This window comes from Halichoeres trimaculatus, unplaced genomic scaffold (assembly GCF_033239565.1).
Source record: "Halichoeres trimaculatus isolate MK-OKI-2021-1 unplaced genomic scaffold, fHalTri1.1 fHalTri1_scaffold_10, whole genome shotgun sequence".
NCBI classification, from domain to species: domain Eukaryota; kingdom Metazoa; phylum Chordata; class Actinopteri; order Labriformes; family Labridae; genus Halichoeres; species Halichoeres trimaculatus.
The window spans coordinates 7,200,969-7,207,449 of NW_027437187.1; the positions used below are offsets into that span (position 1 = coordinate 7,200,969).

The following is a 6,481-nucleotide window of genomic DNA, read 5'->3' on the forward strand; positions in this document are numbered from 1 at the left end:
TCATGTGATAGCTGCAACTTCAGCATGACGATGTCATGATATGAGTGGCCCTGGTGGTTTGTGCCTGTTATTAAGCTATCTACAAAACAGAACTGAACTTTGAGGCTCTTCCCCTGTCGAACTACTGACTACATGTTAGCAAGGAGGCATTTTGGCTGACAGAGTCCCAAAATGCCTCCCCCTCTTTATTACAACCTACCAGGGGAGTCTGGATTTTGTTTGTGAGTAATTTCCTGTGCTAAACAAATGTAATAATTATTAAAAAGTGAAAAGAAGTTAGAAAACACATTCTTAAAGTCAACATTACTTTCTTCTTTTTCCTGGACTCCAGTTCAACTCCACCCAACAGATTCGGTTGAGTTGTAAAATAAAGTGGACGAAGCTGTTGAACATTCAAAGGAAAGCCTTTGTCTTGAGATGCAGAAGTCATGGGATTACATTAGTGTTGAAGCACTCAAATATATAACAACACTGTGCCGGAGACATGAGCTAGTGTAACTGCTGCATTAGGCGGACAAACCAAATATTAAATGAGATAAAAACAAAGGGAATCACTTTATTTGTTATAAGTTGAGCCCAGAGCGACCATCTGCTTGTTTCATGATCAGAATTTGGATAGAGTCCAAAGGTCAACATGTTCAGATCTGTGAGGTGTTCTGATCATTTTGTCCACCACTGCATATGCAGCTCCATGGTCTTACAGTGTATTTGTTGAGTGAAGCATTTTTTAATTTGTCTAAATAAGTTTGTGGTAAACTTACAGGAAGTCCCAATGAGGGCTCATCTTATCTTTAAAAATATATATTTAACAGATTTTCATGCTCAAACATTTCACCCCCAACATATAAAACAATTTAGAAGAGAGTAGAAGGTGTAGAGGAGGGGACAAAAAGAACAAATTTACGACAAAGGTTTGAGGGTCGTAGGGTTAAGTGAACCTGGTGTTTCACCAAAACCTTTTAGGGGTCTGAGAGTCTGTTTGACTCTTAAAGGGAAACCATTTAAACTCTCATAAGCAGGCAGAAATGATCTATAATGCATCAGGTCATTAGCCTGCAGCCCCATGTGACAGAAACACAAGGAGCCAGGAGCTAATGGAGTCCAAACACAGCTCAATCAGATTCAGGCTTTTAACAGGCAAAGGGTTTCAGACAGGCCTCATTCTTCATCACTGACTGCCTGATCAGCTCACAGGTAAACTTTGAGACTCTATTGTTGTTGCTGAACAATGTGTGTTGGGTTTTTCCACCGGAGCGAAACAAAACACAAAAACAGGCAGTGTTTTTGACCCTCCCCTGATCCTCCGCAGCTGTTTGACCAGCACCAGTTGATACGACACAGGAAGTTTGTTTATTTGCAGTCAGTCAAGTCCTCTGACCCTGCCGCCCTGTTCAGCCCTCCAGCTTCCCGGACCTCTTCAAAACAGAGAAAGGAGTGTGCCAAATGGCTTACAGACTGGAGCCAGCACAAACATGCTGTCCAGAAGGGATCAGGGGATCATCATCTCTCAATCCTGCACTTAGCGCTGGAATCTTTTATGTTTGGGTTGTTTTTGATGGAATGCACCACAATTTCATTTCAGCAGATAGAAACATCAACCCACTTTGATTATGTTTTCAGTCCAAAAAATGAAGTGTAAAAACTTGCCGTTCCACCAAAAAAAATCAATTATCTGTGGTTCTGCCTTCATAAACTTAAAACTAAAGTAGCATACTTTAAAACAGAGCCAACAGTCAACCAAACTACACCACAGGCAAAAGATGTAGGCAGTATGCATTGCCTACCTGTATTACAGGTAGTCAGTAGGCAGTATGGAAAACAGCGCTTGCAAATACACTTACACTGTGATCCAAAAAAGCTGTGGACTAATGAATACCTGAAGAAATATCACCTTAGCTTGGCTGTCTTTTTGTCCATCAATGACAGAGAAGCTGTCTTTAACTGCTGGACTTTGTCAGATAACTGTTGACTAGTCTCCTGTTTGCTGAGAGGAAATCAGCCCACGTATTTCCTAAAGATAAACTGGAATAAAGACTGCTTACATACGCTCAGGTTTCTAACATCAATGTAACGGCACAGCAGCACTGTCCTCCAACAGCCTCCACAGTCTCCAGATCTCAGTCCAGTAGAGCTCCTTTGGGATATGGAGGAACAAGAGATTCTCATCATGGATGTTCAGCCAACAAATCTGCAGCGGCTGTTTGAAGCTGCCATGACACTATGGAGCAAAATCTCTGAGGAAGGTTTCATAAAGATGTTCAATCTAGGAGCTGCAAACAAACAAAACAAAAAAAGGAAAGTAAGGGTTTAATGAGCAGCTCTTTGTGTTGATCGTCACACTGCCTAGGCCCCCTGACTCTTTTTATCATTTCTTGTACATCGCCACACAAAAATGATTTCCAGCAGAAACATGTACGGCCCAGAGCAGAGGCTGACCCACCAGGATGTTGTACAGAAAGGGTTACTGCAGGGTGGGACAATATCTTTGGACAAGGACATCGACCTGCTGTCTAGACACACCAGCCATGACACTTTGAAATCAAGTTTCTCCCTGTCTGTATTTTTGTCCTCTCAGTGGCTCTCTGCTGAGGATCAGCTATCACTGCACAGCCACCCTGTAGCAGGAAACCAGAGAGTTGGAGTTGAACCAAAGCATCCACACAAAAAACACAATGGGATTGGACCACCAACTGCACCATGGTTGGAATTTTTTTCTATCGCATGATTGCCCAGAGTTCCCTCCTGGTTGGCAACCCCCACTAACCAAGGGTTTTTTCTGTTTGTGCCTCTCACACCTGGAATTCAACACCAAACCCAGTGCGTAAACCCCCAACTATGACCTCTCTTAAATATCTTAAAGCTTGGCTATTGGAAGAGCAACACCGTTGCCACAACCGTGCCTTAACTTGTAAATTTGTTTAATGTTAGCCAACTGTCCGGGTAGCATCTGCAAATTCTACTGAGTACATACATAAACATCACTGCTCTATTACCATTACTACTACTCCCTCCCCCCCATATTTTCACTATTTATTACATCTTCACTTACTTTTTAGGTATTAGAGCTACAGGCAAGACACACTTTATATTCTTGAAAATGGGTACTGCCAGTATTATAAAATTGCCATTGTTGACATTTAATTAATGTAATATGTATTGAGTATTGTGCATTTAAAATAGCACCCTGCGCTTTAATCAACCTTTTGTTTTCTAGTTTTAGCATTCAACACCAGTAAAACACCCATGGTCCCCTGACCCTTGGTCTGTATGCTTTATGATCCACTATGCTTTTCATTGCTCTTGCTTTTGTTTTTTATTTTCTGTTCTATTGTGTTTTTAAGGGCACCTTTTCTCTCTTCGTAATTGCTCCTCCTGCCTACTGGTCATGAAGGCTAACTGTTCTACTTGTCGCTACTGTTGTTCTATTGATTTGATTATTTTACATTGTTGACATCAACCTGCTGAAGGTACTACAGATGGAAATTAGATGTTGGCTATAATCTTGCATAATTACATGTATATGTTCATTAATATGTTGTCCCTGTTTTAAATAAATAAACTTAAATCTATGAGGTTGAGAAAAGTGAAGCCTATGCAGAAGTGCTAAAAGTTGCTGTTCATGAGAATGAAGAATCCACTTGAGGATGGCTGCAGAAAGACCGGAAGTCACTTAGACACCCAGCCATAAAAACAGACTTTTGGAGCATTAAAAGGCATATTTACAGCCTGGTTCAAAAAACGTCTCCTGTCTGAATCACTAACTTTAATATCAGCACATGCTGTACTGGGGGTTCACTTTTTTTCTTGGGGGTTTAGAAGTTATCAGGATTGTTTGATTGTCCAATCAGAGACACAGCTCAGGTCACATGACTGACGGGTGCCCTATAGCTGTTAAAAAGGAAGGTCAAAGCACGTAAGCCATAGAGTCTATGGCAGAAGCACAAGCTTAAGTGCTTTCCTGAAAGCCACAACACATGCTATAGTTTTATGTTTTCTTATTTTCAACCTTTATTCAACTGGGTTAAAGCTTATTAAGATATAAAATGTCTTTTGCAAAAACAACCCGGCCGAGAGGCAGCAGAATTTTACAGTACACAACACAACTCAAAAACATTTTTATGATGCATTAAATAAATAATGCAGTGCCCTTCTGGGAGCCAAAGCACATACTTCACAGTTCTTGTGGATGCTGATCCTAAAGAAAAATGAACTGGAGTCGTCAGTCTGGTTAGTCTGTTTTCAGGCGATAGAATATATATAATTTGAACATGTTTAAAGTGCCCTCATAGCTGGTTGAAACATGATAAACTGCTGCTAACATGAACATGTCTAAAGTGCTCTTGGAAACACACTGAACTTTGTGTCCCCTTCAGTGGTGAGCGTGCTGTATGTACCTGCTTTTTTCTTTTCGCCCCTGCCCTTCAAAATGTCTGAGCACGCCACTGCTTTACTGACAAGTCTTAATGAGACGGCTCTGCATGAGGCAGTAACATGTTAAGATGTATGGTCAAGCTCTCAGCTGCGTCAAGCTGAGCCGTCATTTCAAACCATTGTGCTGTACCTCAGTATGCACAGCTGGTGCTGGATCATTCAACACAGCTGGGTTTGTGTCCTGAAGGCAGAATCAAGTGCTCCCCTCCCTTTACATAATTGTCATCACCTTGAGCTCCACAGCACTCTGTGCCAGCTCCACCCAGAGGAGCTATGGGACGAACAGGAAGTCTAATTCTAGACCACTTCCTGTATGACATTCCTGACCTGAGCCGCCTTCCTGACAGACTCTCAGGCTCAGTACGTATAGAACATCCATGGCTCCACTGCTGAAAATAAACAAGGTAAAAACAAAAACAGAAGAAGAGAAAGGTGACTTTTAAGAAACAGAGGATTCATTTAATGTTCAGTCTTTATGTCAGGGACATCTGCTTTGAATAAATTCATACACTAATCTCCACATGTTGTCTCTTGGAGTTGAGTCACACTAAACATGAGCTGATACAGGCTTGTCACAGGATCATTCATTTGTAATGACGTGATAATCTTAATCTCTGTTTCCCATCATGTTTCCTGTGACACATGCTTGGGTTATAATCTCACTGTCAGTCAGGTTAGTCTGTTTTAGTCCTAGTTTGTAAGGAAGGTGCAGACTTTTAAGGATTAACAAATCTGGTTAACATAGTGACAACATTCCAGCACGTCTCTTCTCATGTTCAGCACTCCTGACATACCCTCACACTGTCTGAGCGAGCTGCATGTATGATCTCAGCTGACTCTTTCCTGCCTGCACTCAGTCCTGAAATGTGTTGAGTGTCTCATTCTTGTTGCACCCCATAACTAGGAGGTTAAATCTTTATTATTTGTTGACACTTAGGTGACTTTTAACGCATCCATCATCTGTTCGGGCTGGTAAATTCTTGGAGTGGGTGAGGCTTTCCTGTTTTGTAAGTTTTATTAGATATCGATCCATCCATTATCTTTACTGCTTTGGTGCTGGACTGACAACACTTGTCTGTTTCTGATTCAGTTTTGAAGCCTATTGTCATCTGGAGCCACACAGGAAAAGCTAAACTTAGACAAGCTTCTGTTGAAGTATTATGAGGTACAGAGGTGGGCTCCAAGCCTCCTCCCTGACACCTGACTGAGTGTTCACCTGTCAGTCATATGAGCTGTGCCTCTGATTGGTCAAACTCTTCATCTCAATATCTGAATTATAGAGAAACCGCCTCCGTAAAGTGTGTGCTGATAGAGAAATGAGCTGTTCAGACTATGGCTGGGTATAAATTAAAAAAATTTGCAATACCTGCACTGGTACCTTCACTTTGATCCTGGTTCCTGAATAATATATTTTTAAATACACATTGAGGTACGCAATTTTAGTTGTAATTTTCAGTTTATGGGGGAGAGGATTAGGACCACTAAAAAAGGCCCAAAAAAGCTCAAACAAACCAAAACAAAAAATCTTAAAAATGTTATTTTTATTGCTATTTTTTAGAGGAAATAGTCAGAATTTTGACTTTTATCAGAAAAAATATAGATTAAAAAATGTGGGCTTTTTTCAGTTTTCCTAATCCCCTTTTCCCACTCTGAGCATTTTTCTAACATAAAGAAACAACAAATAATTTCAAGTGCAAAATAACAGTTGCAAACAAGTGACAGGCCAGGATATTCTGAGCAGACTTTAAATGTGTTTATGACTTTAAATGAACTTTCTTCAATTTTTTCTGTAGATACCTTTTTTTAAAATGTAAAAATATCAAACCTGCTTCTTCATCCAGGCTTGGACCGGCAAAAGTGACCCAAAAGCGACGAGCACAATGGCTGAAATTCACCAGATGCGTCTCCAGTCCGTCTCCTCTCCAAAACAGATGGGTTTCCATTGAAGTCAGCCTGTCAACTTACATTGGATCTGCTCTGTTGTGATCCGTCATGTCACAGTAAACACTCAGCCATCCTATTTTTGACAGAAGCTGGAGCTGTGACACAT

The 6,481-nt window shown here is 40.8% G+C and overlaps 1 protein-coding gene across 1 annotated transcript in view; it reads right to left on the reverse strand.

The window, feature by feature from the left end:
* The window catches only part of LOC141796179 (NACHT, LRR and PYD domains-containing protein 12-like), a 600,880-nt gene that overhangs the window by 157,399 nt on the left and 437,000 nt on the right, over window positions 1-6,481 (reverse strand). The window lies entirely within an intron of this gene.